Consider the following 14,926-nt stretch of genomic DNA (forward strand, 5'->3'; position numbering starts at 1 on the left):
GTGAAGGTCAGCGGGACACACATTCACCCAAGGTGACTCAGTGGGTGAAGGTGCTTGCTGCCAAACCTGACAGCCTGGTACCCACATGGTGGGAGGAGCTCCCATAAATTGTCTTCTGACTGGCTCACATACCAATCTTTGTCACCAAGCAGCGGTCACATTGGCATCACACCACGTGACAAATACCAGCTTTTGCTGAGTGCTGTAGAAACGGGCTCTGAGATGATAAACTGGGACTCAGTTATCCAAGGGTCTCGCCTCCCCGACCACAATCTACACACACAGCCAGTGTGATATGTATTCTCAGCCTTGACTTGCCACCAAGTCAGACATCAGCAAGACACGGACCTCGAGTCTATCCTCCACCCTGACAACTGTCCCAAAGTAGTTTGGCATTAAACGAACCCCTCCGGGGCTTACTACAGAATTCCCTATGGACTGTATTTAGAGCAAGCTGTTTCGTTTTGTTTTTACACCGTCAGGATGCTGGAGATATTTGCGAATTGATTGGGGTAGGAAAACTTGTTGCCAAGCCCGGCTTCCTCCTAAAATCAGTGCCATTTGGCATCTGTCCATCTATTGTGAGCCCTTTCTCTTTGGCCTAGCCCCGGCCTCAGAGTCCCGCCCCTACCAGCTGCGTCTTTCCTCCTGTGTCTAGCTCTAAGGTTTCTCCTCCATCTGCCCACGCTTCCTTCCCAGCACTTGTTCTCGCCACCCCCAGAGGCTGCTTGACCCCTCTTCATCCCTATAACTTAATCCCCCTGCAGTGCCGCCCACCTGGGAAGGAGGTTGTTGTCCTGGCAGTCAAATCCAATTAAGACCTGTGTTTGCAAAACCCCCCGCGTTTATTCTGCGGGTGGCCCCTGAAAGGCCCTCCAATTCAATTAGGAAGCCCACAGATAAAGAGTCCTCAAGATGAGGCTACCAGCCCTTTATAGCTGGTATGGTGGGCAGAGACTCCTGGGCTTTGGGGTCAGTTAGATTCGATTTTGACTCAGAACCTAGCCATTTGCTGATTGCTGTGTGGTTTTTTAGATAAAGTGCTTAATTTCTCTAAGTGAGACTGAGTTCTCTTACCTGTCCGAGTGGGGGTGTGTGTGTAAGTGGTTTGTGGTGCACATCTGTGATCCCAACATTGCAGCTAAAGAGAGAAGATGGAGAATTATCTGGGCCAGCCTTAGCTACAACAGACACCAAGCCTCAGAAGACTTAGTAAAAATACCCGTCTTTTAGAATTTACATAAGGATACTTGATGTGTTCAGTTCAGAGGAGAGCATCATTCTCAACCAACTGAGGAGAACAAAGGCAGAAAAGGGCAGCTGATGCTGTAACTCTGGGTTTTGTTCCTCAACTGCACCAGCCGTATGATGGGACCAAGTTCTGATCAAGGCTAATTCGAACAGGAGGGCACCATCTTGGGGTTCTTGAGCTTAGCATCAAGTAAATCCCATCTTTCCCTGCCTTTCTGCAGGAGGAGGAGGAAGAGGCCACAAATACAGGAGACGATACCTTCCACCAAGCACAGTGGGCCCACGGTTACTCTTCAGGCTGCTGAGTAAACGTTCTGGCAAATTCGAAAACATGGTGGCTCTTCCAGAATTGGCTTTGGTGATGGCCAAGATGAAGGTCAAGTAGGTATGTTGTTCATTTCTTCCCTCCTTCCTGGAAACACAGGTTGCAGAAATAGGGAAAAAAAAAAAAAAAAGCAAAGTGCAAGCTAACTAAAAACCCTGTACAGAGAATTGAACTGTATATATATATTGCCACTTTTGATGAATGTCCCACACAGGTAAGCATGGGGTTGGACTGCATTACTCCTGTGGCCACAGATACTAGTCTTTAATGGGTTCTCTGGGAGTACTGTTTTCTGACAGCAGATGGGAAATGCCTGTGTTTCTTTCTACTCTGAGTGAAGTTGGTATTGGCCTCCAGAAGTGAGCAGGCATGTTCCCTGAATGTGGAGACCTTGATGACACTGTTGCTTTCTTGGGTCTTGGTTATTTCTGTTTGAGGGAGGTAGTTGGAATGGGGCTTCTCTCTTTTCCAACCTGAAGAGTTCCTGACTCACTCAGCTTTACACAGAAACACTGTGGGACTACAGACAGAGGGAAGGGCCTCATTCCCTTGAATTTGAACCCTGTCAGTTGGGAAATGTCAAGTATCCACAGCCAAGTTGGCTTGCTTAGAAGAGAATATTTTGTTACTAGGGACCCCAGAACTCCAAACTCTAAAGAGCTCTAGCTAGAACAAGCCTTACTGTGTTTTCCTATACATCCATGCCCATAATAAAGTTAAATTTATAAATTAGGTACAGGGCTGGAAAGATGGCTCAGCTGTTAAAGGCTAGGCTCACAACAAAAATAAATTAGGTACAGCAACAAATTAACAACAATAATAAAAAATTATAGGGATAAAGTCCATGTAAATGTGCTTTCTCTATGTATATATGCTTATACACATATTCATTTATATATATATAATATATATTAATATATATCATAAACATTAGCATATATGTGTGTACATATATACACAAATGCACATACATGCATATATATATATATATATATATATATATATATATATATATATATATATACATACATGTGTGTATGTGAGTGTATTTTGTGTGTATACTGAATTTGCCCTTCTGGTTGACCACAAGTACCAGAAATCCTGGCAAATGAAACCATGGATTGAGGAGGGTGGACCCTCTAAATCTGTGTCTACAAACAAGTGATATCATCTTGGCCTCAGTTTCCTTCCCAGTAAGTAGAGGATGGTGTACAAAAAGACAGGATCCTTTTAAACACTAACCATGTCTGGTTTTCCAGTGTGCTTTATAAACTACAGGCTGGGTGCGTGGTTTGAAATCAGGGTGCAAAGACGTGGCGTGTTGAGTTTCTCCACCTGAGCAAACACTACGCCCACAAAGTAGACATTCCCCCTTGGTAAGGTAAACAGGAGGACCACCCTCAGAGTGGGAGAGATGAGGTTAAAGAAGCCGTGGGGGGGGGGGCTCTCTCCTCAGCAGCAAATAGCCTTCCCAATGCCAGGTTAGAGGATTGTTAAAAAGCAAAGTGCTCAACACAGAGAAACCAGAGGTACAAGATAGGCTTGGACATGCAAGTTTAGAGCCTCATGGGGGAAGTAAATCACCCCAGTGGATAAGACATAACCACTTCCCCCTGCCAGTCTCACAGTCGTGTTTCATAACACAGGGGAGATGTGCTAAGAAAACTGGGGAGTGTCAGGAAGCAAGGTCATGTAAACAAGAAAATCACTTGGCTGAGTATAAAATTCTGATGTTTGGTACTCTCCTACACGGGTTGGAAGTCAGTCTGGCATTTGTTCTTCTATCAATGTCTGTATGTGTGTTTGTAACACAAAGATGCTATCAGTATGTGTCCAGATTTGGGTCTTTTTAAGGCAGTGGTCCTCAACCTTCCTAAGGTTACGACCCTTTAGTACAGTTCCTCATGTTGTGTTGACCCCTCTCATAACCATAACATTATTTCCGTCGCTACTTCCTGATTGTAATTTTGCTACTGTTATGAATCATAAATGTAAACATCTGATATGCAGGATATCTGATGGGGCCCCCATGAAAGGGTTGTTGGACCCCAAAGGGTTGCGACCCGCTGCTTGAGAACCACTGTTTTAAGTGATTATACCCGGGAGATGGGAGCCCATCCATCTCCATTGTCCCCTTTCTGCAGCTTAGATACTCTCTAAAGTTAGCATCGCTTGCTTCTGATCCTTAGCAATGGTGCAACTCTCCTGTGTGGCTCCCCTTCTCTTTGCCTGTAGGCATCTCTCTGTTTTCTCAATGACTGCTTTCCCTTTTCAGTTCTCACACCACGTTCTTAACTGTACTTCCGGAGAAGTACCTCCAGATCAGCAATGCCGCATTCTACACAGTCAGTTTTCCGTGTTTCCACCTCCATAGTGGATTTTCGTTCTTTGATTGCATTTCTGGCCGTGCATGTATTTTTCCCCATTGTTGAGGTTTTATTTATTAGCTGATTTATTAGCTCCTCATGTATGTAGTCCAAGCTGGTCTTCCTACGTCAGCTTCTCGAATGCTGGAATTATAGGCATGTGCCACGGCACCAGGATGACTTGTCATCCATTCTTTTTTTATTTAAAGATGTATTTATTTTTATTTTGTGCATATGGGTGTTTCCCCTGCACATATACCTGTGCATTGCATGTGTGCCTTACCCATGGAAGTCAGAAGAGGGCGTCAGATCCCCTGGAACTAGAATTCCAGAATTGTTGGAAGCCACATGGGTGCTGGGAATCAAACTTGGGGCATTGGAAAGAGCAGCCAGGGCCCTTGACTGCGGAGACACATCTCCAGCCATTGCCGCCCACCTTGTCTCATCTCTATCACACCCTCCTAACTTTTCATCTGAGTCTTTACTCCGTATACACTGAGTCCACTTGTAATCAAGACATTTTGAATTTTCTCTTGTTTCATGTAGTAAGCCTCCTACAGAATGCTGCTCTTTTCCAGTCCTGAGAAATCTCCTTTTTCCTTTATTTATTTTTTCTCCATTTTCCTTTTTACATAAGCTACATCTTAGTTACTTCCATTCCCTCATCCTCAACTGAAGGAGTATTTGGTTAACTAGAGAAACCTTGGGATTGTCACTGTAAGCAGGACAGCTGCAGATGTGTTGGCGTGGAAATTGGTGCATGGTTCTCATGCATTTCCGCACCTTCCTCTGAAGGGCTAGCTAGGTCTTTGTTTCCTAAAGTCCTGCCTCTTTGAGGTACCAACAGCTCCTTCATGTTTGAGGAGCTCCTAAAGAATTTGATCCCCTGTAAGCCTTTGTCTGGAGATCCTAAACCTTCTCAGGAAAGGATCCAGAACTTCCCATGAATGTAAGATCAAGACTGGTGCTTTTGTGGGTTTTCAGTGAGGCCCATCCTAGAAAGGAGTGTAACCTGAAAGCCTCTGAACAGTGGAAGTAAGCTTTCCTCAGGAAAGGGATGGATAGTGATACTGCCCAAGTTCAACATTCTATAATGGTCTTAAACCTGAGGCCATGGGAATTTTATATTATGTCTGCTAAGTAGACATTACTAGAGCCTACTTTGAGCAGTAGCCCCTTGGATGACTTCACAGAGGATGAGTACAGGAGAGCCCCACCCACCCACCAAAGGCCCCTTCCTAGCTCTCATGAGCCCTAGCCAATTGCTGTCAGCTCTTGTTCACCTTGTCATGTGGAGGGCTCACTTCTAGAATTCATTGTATTTAGAATAATCAAGAAATGTGAATACAGTTGTATTTGGTTTTTGTCAAGTGTGATCCTGGCTATAAGTAAACCAATCCTGAAAATCCTCAGAAAAACCCTTCCAAGGCCAGGACAAGAAATGGACCCCAGATCTGTTAAAGTCACCTTCCCAAAGTCAACAGATAGTCGTGGCAGAATCACCATCCGAGGTGCTATGGCTAAGCCCATACCTCTACACCTCATGGTTTTAGGCAATGGTGGCTTTGTGAGTCTTCACCCTTTTATGTCTTCCTGGGAATTTTAGTAGAAAAGTTACACCAAAAACTCATATTTTATGATAGGTTTCTCCTCATCAACTTGTCTAGAGTTGTAGATCCTAAGTGTTCCTGGATGACTTAATAAAGGAGAATGTGACAGAAAATTATTTACTAATCTTAGGAGGAAGAAATTTCTGTTTTGTGAACCAAAGGTCAATGCAAAGGAGAGGAGGAAGAGGAGGGGGGAGGGGGAGGACAAAAGTCAAAGGCAAGTTTGAAAAGATAAATGACTGCCCTTTTAAGAGCAGAGGAGCCTGAAAAAAGAACAGGACACAGAAGGCCATGCATTTGAAAATGACCAAGGCATTAACAGAAGGAAAATGGGCATGAGGCCAAATATCTTTGTTAAAGCTTAATATATTGTTGTGGCAATCTCCAAGGTTTAGATGGAAACGAAGTTGGCGAAGTTTGGTTTTCTGTAGTTTATAGTCCTGGCTGCTCATCAAGGAAGACTCATACCTAACCCTTATCAGGTTGTTCTCTGGTGAAGCGTAATTTTATAAGAAACTTGAGTAGCTTCTATAAGAAATGTGCTGGTGTCCTCAGCTTCATTATATAGTAGGAAAAATAAATTCATTAGGTGATGGCCCTTCCTCTGTATCAGCAGCTTTGTCTGTGTGTGTGTGTGTGTTTTAGGCAATGGGTAGGTGGGGGTCTCAACACTGTGGAATCCTAGTTTCAACTATTTCATCTCTAGTTCTAGAATAGCCTGTGTACTATGTGGAGACATCTTTAACATGGGTTCCAAGAAGGAAAATATAGCCTTTAAGTCAAAATTCTCTAGGGGCTGTCACCTGATCATGATGACAAACAGGAAGTCAACGCACCTCTGACTCTTACGCTGTGGAGAAAAGGGGCAATAGGACACTAAGCCTTCTGGGAAATGGAGGAGACATGTTTGGGAATCACTGTTGTTTCTTTTCCTTCATCCCTCAAGTGAGTCTTTACTTCCCTCAATCCAGTACATCTAACTGCATGTTGCTGAAAGTGAGATCCTGGAGGACTTCTATCAGCTGAAGTACAGTCACTTAAATATAGCAGGAAGAACCTGCCCACATCCAAGTCATTTGAACCCAAATGCATGCAAGAGAAGCACGCACGTACACACGCATGCACATCTGACACAATAGCCCAGGGGCCTGCCACAATCCTAAAAGCAGCTTAATAGGCTATTCTCACAAAAATTCGTGCCACTTGCCAGAAAATTCTGATTGGAGTTTCTTTGTACATTGTGTTGTACGTGTATTGAGTTCCATGTTTTAATATAATTTATGATCACAGCAGTCATGAGCTTGATGAATGAGCTGAGAGTATGAATACATACTGGGTTTTGCCCAGTGCTTTGTAAACTTGGCAAAGTGGAAGTCCCTAGTTTAGTTAGTTCCCATCCTCTCCACCTTCTCCCTAGCCAGCCACCACTTACTCCCATTTAAGTCAATAATATGGGTTGTAAAGTGTCCATTCATAGCACTGGTTGGCTGTGGAATCCGAGTATCCAGGCTGAGGCAAAAGATGAGGTGTGTGGCTATTTTCAGTCAGGCACAGAGCACAGAATTCATTCGTAAAAAAAATACCACACAATCTTTTTGCAAAATGAGTGCAATTTACCCAAAATCCACAAACCAAGACCTTATTAGAATCATTTAACTTACTTTCCCCCCAGGGACAGAATAAAAAAGAAATCAATACTAACATTTCTAAATAAAAATTTGGCACTATGAAGCAGGTCAGAGGAATATCTCCTCTCTGGAAATCAGGCTGTAGAAAATCGACAAGAATGTGGACAAAGATTTAAACACAAAGATACTTGTCAAATATGAAAACGCTTTGTCAAATGTAATATTTACAGCAGAGAATACTTAAAGACGAAAAATAAACTTATTTTCTCACAAGAGAAGAATAATTAAGGGCTTAGGAATACAGCTCAGTGATGGAACACTTGTTTGGCATACACAAGCCTCAATACCACAAAAAATTAAATAGAATAAGCTGGCTTAAGAAGAAAGGAGTTCATGTATGGTCTCTGTGTAAGAAAGAACACATATAGGCATTAAATATCTGTCAGGGCCAAATTATGGGTGGTGGTACACGCCCTTAATCTTAGCACTTGGGAGACAGAGGAAAGTGGATCTCTGTGAGTTCAAGACCAGCCTGGTCTATATAGTGAGTTTCAGATCAGCCAGGGGTACACTGTGAGACCCTGACTCAGAGAGAGATGGGGGGGGGGAGAGATAGAAAGAGAGAAACATTTGTCAGAAAAATTACAATAGTAGTACAGTCAAAATGATAGTCTGAACAAATACATTGAAAGTACTTTTTGTTAGTATTTTCCACAATGCCTACAATGACCTTGTGCTGGGTTTATAATCACAAAGATAGTAAACAGTACAAACTAAAGAAATCATATCTATTCTTACAAAGCAATGGCCCAGGGCGTGAGGCCATGGGCCAAAAGCAAATTCACCAGTTAAGCCGATTTCCTCTGTCTTTACTGGTTTCTTTTACTAGGTCTCAAACCCAGGGCTTCTCAAACACCAGGCAACTGGGCTACCTTAAGCTGGTTTTAGCCCATCCACATAGCCTTCTAAAGAGTGGGCCCTCCAGCAACTTTACCCAGGAACTCAAAAGCCCTCAACAATGAGGGAAATGGTCTAGCTGCCTCTGGAACTTTGACCTGTCTGTTACTTGAGGTCTGGACAAGACCTGGGCTTGTAGGTCCCTCTGTCTGTCCTTCTGTCCCTGTAAAGCAAGTCCTTGCAAGTCAATGTCAGAGGAATGTGAGTGAGGGCCAGGGGCCCCAGGTAACACAATGCACCCAGAACACACCTGCAGTTCTGACAGGTGCAGACAGCTCCACTGACTAAATATAAATTAACTTGGGTGGTTTGGAAACAGTCTTCCTTCCTCACTTTCCATTCTGACCAAGCAGAGTGAAGTTCTCTTTATTTTGATTTAGATTAATTTCTTCAATAATCTTCACTTGGAGAGGAATAATATTAGAACTAACAATATTTTAAACGTTTCTCTTCCCACTCTTAGATGAGATTTTTTTTGAAAGTTTTGAAATGCATCAAAGCATAAAACATTAACAAAATTTCTGAATGAGCAGAAAGCTGATCCTAACACACAAATAAAAGAATAGTCTTATATGGAAACCAGAGAATGACCTGTTTTCAACATTTCTTAACTTACCTGTTCTTAGAATATGTCATGCATATACAAAATATATCTTGATCATATCCATCTCCATTCCCCAAAACATTTTCCAGATATCCTAGTCTCCCATCCAATTTCATATATCCTCCTTTTTTTCTAATAACCCACTGAGTCCAGTAAGTACAGCCATATTTACAGAATAGAGCCATTCACTGGAGCATGGGCCGCACCTTTGAAGTACACTACAGATGCTATTGAGTTCATGAATACAAGGACTCTGTCACATCAAGAGGACACAATTTCACCCAGTTGTGGTGATACACACCTTTAATCCCAGCACTCAGGAGGCAGAGGCAGTCAGATATCAGTTCAGACCAGCCTGGTCTACTGAGTGGGTTCCATGATGGCCAGACCTACATAGAGAAACCCTGTCTCGAAAAATGAGGAGAAGGAAGTGGGAGGTGGGGGGAGAGGAGGAAAAGAAGAGGAAACTATTTTACAGCCATCCTCCCCAACTTTTGACTCTTACAATCTTTCTGTCCCCTCTTCTGAGACATGCCCTGTTCCTCGTGGGTGGTGGTGATGTAGATGTCGTGTTTGGGCTGAGAACCCGAGTCACCTTTTCTGTTCATTTTGACTAGTTGTAAGTCTCTGTACCAAACCCCCACCCAGTGGAATAAAAAGCATCTCCGATGACAGGAAAGAGCTACAGGACCCAATTTAACGGGCAGAAAGGAAATTCTGCAGCAGACTCTGGAACTCCTTACCTTTGTCAAGTCCTGCCTTGCGTTCTTCAATCATAACTTGATCCGCTAGGCGGCCAGTTCTCAGGCAGCCATCCTCCTCCTTCCTCCTCCTTCATCATCCTTGCTGACACGCACATCCCAAGGTGACCTCTTGTCTCTTATGTTGGAGAGTAGCGATTCACTCTGGGCATCACACAACCATCTCCCATCCTGCAAGAGAGATAGCTCTGCTGATCTGCAGAATAACCTTGGCCCTGAATCACAGCACGGGCAGAACACACAGTGATAGCCAGATCTTAGCTGATGATAATGGGGCTGTTAATACTTCTAGTGGAAGGATGCTGGGAGTCAAGGAGAGTCTTGCCATTCCTCTCTGCTGACATTCCTCCCTCCTCCCAGCTGCATACGGTCCTGAGGGGATATTATAGCATGTAAGGAGAAAGCTAACCAAAGGTGGGATTTCATCTGCACACCTGTCAGGAGGTCATGACCCACGCTGGGTGGGATGCAGCTCTTTTTATCATCCATGTTCCTGGGAGTAAGCCTCAAACTCATTGGCTCACTGAGCTGAGCTAAGACAGAATCCTTTCTCTTATCTGTCACTGGGGCCCTATTTGGAGTGAATCTACATTTGTTCCTCTCTCCCCAGGAAAAGTAAAACAACATCCCAAACACAGACTTACCTTACCTGCATTTACTAGGTATCATTATTTATTAGCTTATGCATTTCTTGGGGATAGAATTGTGTTTCTCTCCCATTTAAAAAAAAAAACAAACTGTAATTGTCTATGTTCACTGTGTCTATGTCCACAAGGCCGTGGTGCTGTTAATATCTACTGCACTTCGAGCACATTCTCCTCTTACCCCTACCTCTCCTTCCTCCCATTACCATCTCCTGTGGTCCTATTTGTTTCCATAGACAATTCCAATTTTATTTTCACGGCAAGTACAGACACTTGATTTATGGCCCTATATAAAATCTAAGATCCACCAATGAGAGAAAGAAAAGCATTTGTCTTTCTCCCTCGGGTTGCCTTCTCCATCTAGGATTCTCTGTGCTTCCGCATGAATTTTAGGATTTTGTTTCCCTTTCTATAAAGAATGACATTGAAATTTTGATGGGAATTTATAGAATTTACTGAATATATAGATGGCTTTTGGTTGGATAGCTGTTTTCATATTTAGTCTTCCAATCCATGAGTATGAATGTTGCACGAATCCTAAATGGTCTTATAATAAAAATCCATAACCAGATATCTCGGTGAAAGCTGAAAGATCAGAGAAGCAGAGCAAGCCACAGCCACCACCGCCATTTACCTCATCACCACCTTCTCAGCCTGAAAGAGACTCTGAGAGAGAGCAATCCCTGTCTCCTCCCGCCTTGTATTCCTCTCTCTGCCCAGCCATAGCACTTCCTGTCTCAACCTTCCTAGTGCTGGGATTAAAGGTGTGTGCCACCACTGCCTGACCTCTGTGGCCAACTCTGTGGCTGGCTCTGTCCTCTGATCTTCAGGCGAGCTTTATTTCTTAGATTACAAATAACACCACAGTATGGGAGGGGTTTTTAATCTTCTTGCATTTTCTTCAATTTTTTTTTCTTCAGCAATTTAAGGGTTTTTTTTGTTGTTGTTGTTGTTTGTTTTTGGTTGTTTGTTTTTTGTTTTCTGAGACAGGGTTTCTCTGTGTAGCTTTGCGCCTTTCCTGGATCTCGATTTGGAGACCAGGCTGGCCTCAGAACTCACAGAGATCTGCCTGGCTCTACCTCCCGAGTGCTGGGATTAAAGGCGTGCGCCACCACCTCCTGGCTTAAGGTTTTTATTATGAAGTCTTTCACTTCCTTAGTTAGGTTTATTGCAAGGTATTTCTTTCTTTCTCTTCTTTTGAGGTGACTGTGAGTGGGGTTATTTGCCTGATTTATTTTCACTGTATTGGTTATTGGTATAGAGGAGAGCTACTAGTTTTCTTATGTTTTAATTTTGTATCATGCTACTTTGCTAAATGTGTTTATCTTTGTAGGGGTTTACCCGTGGAGTCTTTATGGTCTCATATGATGGGGATAGTTAGACTGTTTTCTTTCTGTGTACATCTTTATTTCCTTCTCCGGTCTTACCGCTCCAGCTGGGATTGTAAGGACTGGACTGACCAGGAATAGAGAAAGTGGACACACCTGTCTCGTTTCTGACCTCTGTGAAAATGATTTGAGTTTTTCTCCATTTGGTTGGCTATAGGTCTGTCGTGTATAGTCTTCATCATAGTCCTTCTATTTCTAATTTCTGCAAGACTTTTATTTTATCAAAGTCCAAACTTACCTGATGCTAAAGTCTTGCAGCTTTTTCCTTGTCTATTGAGATGGTCATGTGTTTTTTGTCCTTGAGTCCGAGCTGGAAGGTATTGCGTTTATTGACCTGCAAATGTTTAATCATCCCTGAATCTTTGAAGGAAGTGGATTTGATCATGGTGAATGATCTTTTTGACATGTGCTTTTGATATTCAGTTTGCAAGTATTTTTTTGAGGACGTTTGCATGGCAGCTACTCAATGTCTTGTGGAATGAGTGAATAAGGACCGAAGCAGCCAGGTCCACAGGGCACTGAAGAAGAAGACAGTGTTACCACTGACAGCCTCGGGAAAAAGGCTGTGGAAGAAGTGTCCTTTCTATGCTTAGCCACTGCTAAGTCTTTGGGTTTATTTTTCTGGGAGGGGGTGGTTTTTAATAACTGAAATGAAGGCCAATTCAATGCCAGGTTTTATAAGAAGGAATTTGGTGTGCCTTGACTAAGGGGCTGAAATTTTCCCTGTTCATTTTCCCTCTTCATTGCTACACAAAGAAAGGCCATGGTCATGTCTAAGGACCAGGCCAGCTCTCAGCTTCTGGGCTGTTATCTAGCTACTGCGTCCCAGTTAACTCTAGTCTAGTTATAGAAAAAGACTGCCCTTTTCAAACCCTTAGACGCCACACTCCTACCTACCAAGACTGTGGTGTTCCACAGCTAAGTTTAGCTCTCTCTCCTGATTCTTAAATAGTCATCTGAACCACAGGGGAAATTATTACCTACCGTTTCCTAGATCTGTGTAAGAAAGATACTTCCAAACCCTCGTGCTATAAAATCATATTTGCTTGTCCCAACTCCTTCCCAGCTAGGGTCCGATCATTCATTTTGCCTGCCTACATTTTGCAATACTTATTGGCTTTGCTCACTCCATTTGGAATTCTAGCCAGCACTTGGCTTAATTCACCTCCAACTTCCAGCTAATGAAGGGGGATTTAGAGTTGGCAACAGCCGATTCACAGGTGGTCCTTTATCACATTTGCCCATCAGAAAAGAAGGAAGTGGACCCTGAGACTTGAGCTGGGGAGGCTACCCATTACAGCCTTAGACTTGTATCAGATTATTATAACCCAGGAGTGTTTTAGTCCTGCATACCTGCTTATGATGAAAGTTGGTCCTATATCCCTTAGAGTAGAAACCCCCAAAATCATATTAAACAATGAATTTCCATAAGTCTAAATGAGTTATATGGATGTAATGACCTTGTTTCCTGTTTTTCTCAGAGTACTTTTTGTTGTTGTTGTTGTTTTTTCCATGTAGTTTTGGTGCCTGTCCTGGAGCTCTCTCTGTAGACCAGAGCTGGCCTTGAACCCACAGAGTGCTGGGATTAAAGGTGCATGCCACCACCGCCGACCACTCACAGAGTACTTTTAAAAAGTCAGTGGAAGCTGGGCGTGAATTCAAGAGGCAGAGGCAGGCAGACCTCTGAGTGTTAAGTCTCAAACCCTGGACAAATGTCAACCTGGACAAGTGCCTATTTAACATATCAAAGCGGATCTAACCACCGGGTTCTCCCAGCATTCCTCAGGCCCTGTTAAGGGTATGGCTTGCCCCCTACCCTAAACTTATGCAGCCCAGCTTCCCAATATAGTCCAGATATTTTGGTTACCAGTCCATTTTGGTCTATCATTTACCCTCCTGGTCTCTTGGTCAGTGGCTCCTCTCCCTCCTCCCCTTCCCCTCCTCTTCTCACAAGGTCTGGCTCAGGGTTAAGTTCACTCTGGACCTTCCCAGATGTCCCTGCCTCTCCCTCATATCTACAATAAATCTCTACCATACATAGGAGCAGTCACCTCCTTCCTTTATATTTCTGTTTTTCATTCATTGAGTTCAAGGCCAGCCTGGTCTACAGGGTGAGTTCTAGGACAGCCACAGTTACACTGGAAAACCTTGTCTCAGAAAACCAAACCAAACAAACAAAATAGTCAGTAGTGGTGGTACATGTCTATAATCCCAGGAGGACCATGAGTTTGTGGCTAGCCTGGACTACAGAATTAAGTTGAAGACCAGTCTGAGCTACATAATAAAAATGGGGGGGGGGATGCTTTTACAAAAATGTCAGGATTTGTTTGTTTTAATGTGTCAACTTAGCACTTTTTAAAGTTGGCAATCCTGTATCAATTAGCAATTTCCTAAATTTTACTAGTCATTAAAGGTAGAAAAGGATGAGCCTCCTTCAAGTGGCCAGCTCAGGCCAATAGACTTCATTTCCCAGGAGAGGAGGAGTCACCGACTCCTAAAGTCACTGCCCCTAAGTGTCCCTAAAGTCACAGAGCCCAAGGGCATCAGAAACAACACACAGTCTATGAGTACGTAGACAGCTACTATAACAACGCCAGGCATCTTCCAAAGTACGCCCACTTTACTAATCCTCATCCAGTGCTGTGAGCAAGCAGATGGTGTCCTGCCCAATACCATAGCTAAGGGAAAGATTTGGCTGGAGAGATGGTCACAAAAGCAAGGTTCACTAAGTGCTTAGAATATTAAAGCAGAAGATACAGGTAAATCAGATAGGGGATATGGAGGGAGTGAACACTTGCCTCCGGGCACTCTGGGAAGGTCAAGGCCATCTATGAACCCTGGGGCTCTTGTCCTAGGAAGGCCAAGGCAGGGCCAAAGGAAAGACACCTCTACACCTGCGACATTAAGATCTTTGCAAGCAAGGGGAAAGAAACTTCACAAGCTCCTCAGTCAGTTTCTCCAGCCGGTTCTTCCACCGTAGGAAATCGCCTCCGCCCCTTGGCTTGGGTCCCCTGGCTCCTGATGAAACTGTGACCGGCCGTCCCCTTCCCAGATCCTGGACTCCAGCCATGGCACTCACCGCACGCTGCAGATCATGTGGCGGAGTGCTGCTCGCCCCAAGTGTAGCTATTGGTCCGCGTCCCGGGAGTGATCTTTGGCTGCGTCCGGTATTCATGTGTTAAGCAGGGGGTGGGGACGGGGGTCTGGGATGGCACCCTTAGTAGGGAGAGGAAAGTTAAAGTGTGCCACGTGGGGGTTTGGGGGGGCTGCGGGAGCTGGAGTCGGGAGTGCTGCAATCCGCCGTCACACGCACCGAGCCGAGTCCCTGCCCCACTTTGGCGGTCAAGGTCGCTGTCCCTGTTACCCCGCGCAGATGGTGGGGTGGGCTGGAG

The 14,926-nt window shown here is 44.0% G+C and overlaps 1 long non-coding RNA gene across 1 annotated transcript; it reads right to left on the reverse strand.

Annotated features, from left to right (window-relative positions):
* Window positions 1-1,164: 1,164 nt before the first annotated feature.
* LOC118597600 lies at window positions 1,165-14,817 on the reverse strand. The gene is made up of 3 exons (XR_004946874.1): window positions 14,614-14,817; window positions 9,485-9,673; window positions 1,165-1,663 (listed from the first exon to the last, which is right to left on the reverse strand). It is a non-coding gene; the product is annotated as an uncharacterized LOC118597600 (long non-coding RNA).
* Window positions 14,818-14,926: the final 109 nt, after the last annotated feature.

Source organism: Onychomys torridus, chromosome 17 (genome assembly GCF_903995425.1).
Source record: "Onychomys torridus chromosome 17, mOncTor1.1, whole genome shotgun sequence".
NCBI lineage: Eukaryota > Metazoa > Chordata > Mammalia > Rodentia > Cricetidae > Onychomys > Onychomys torridus.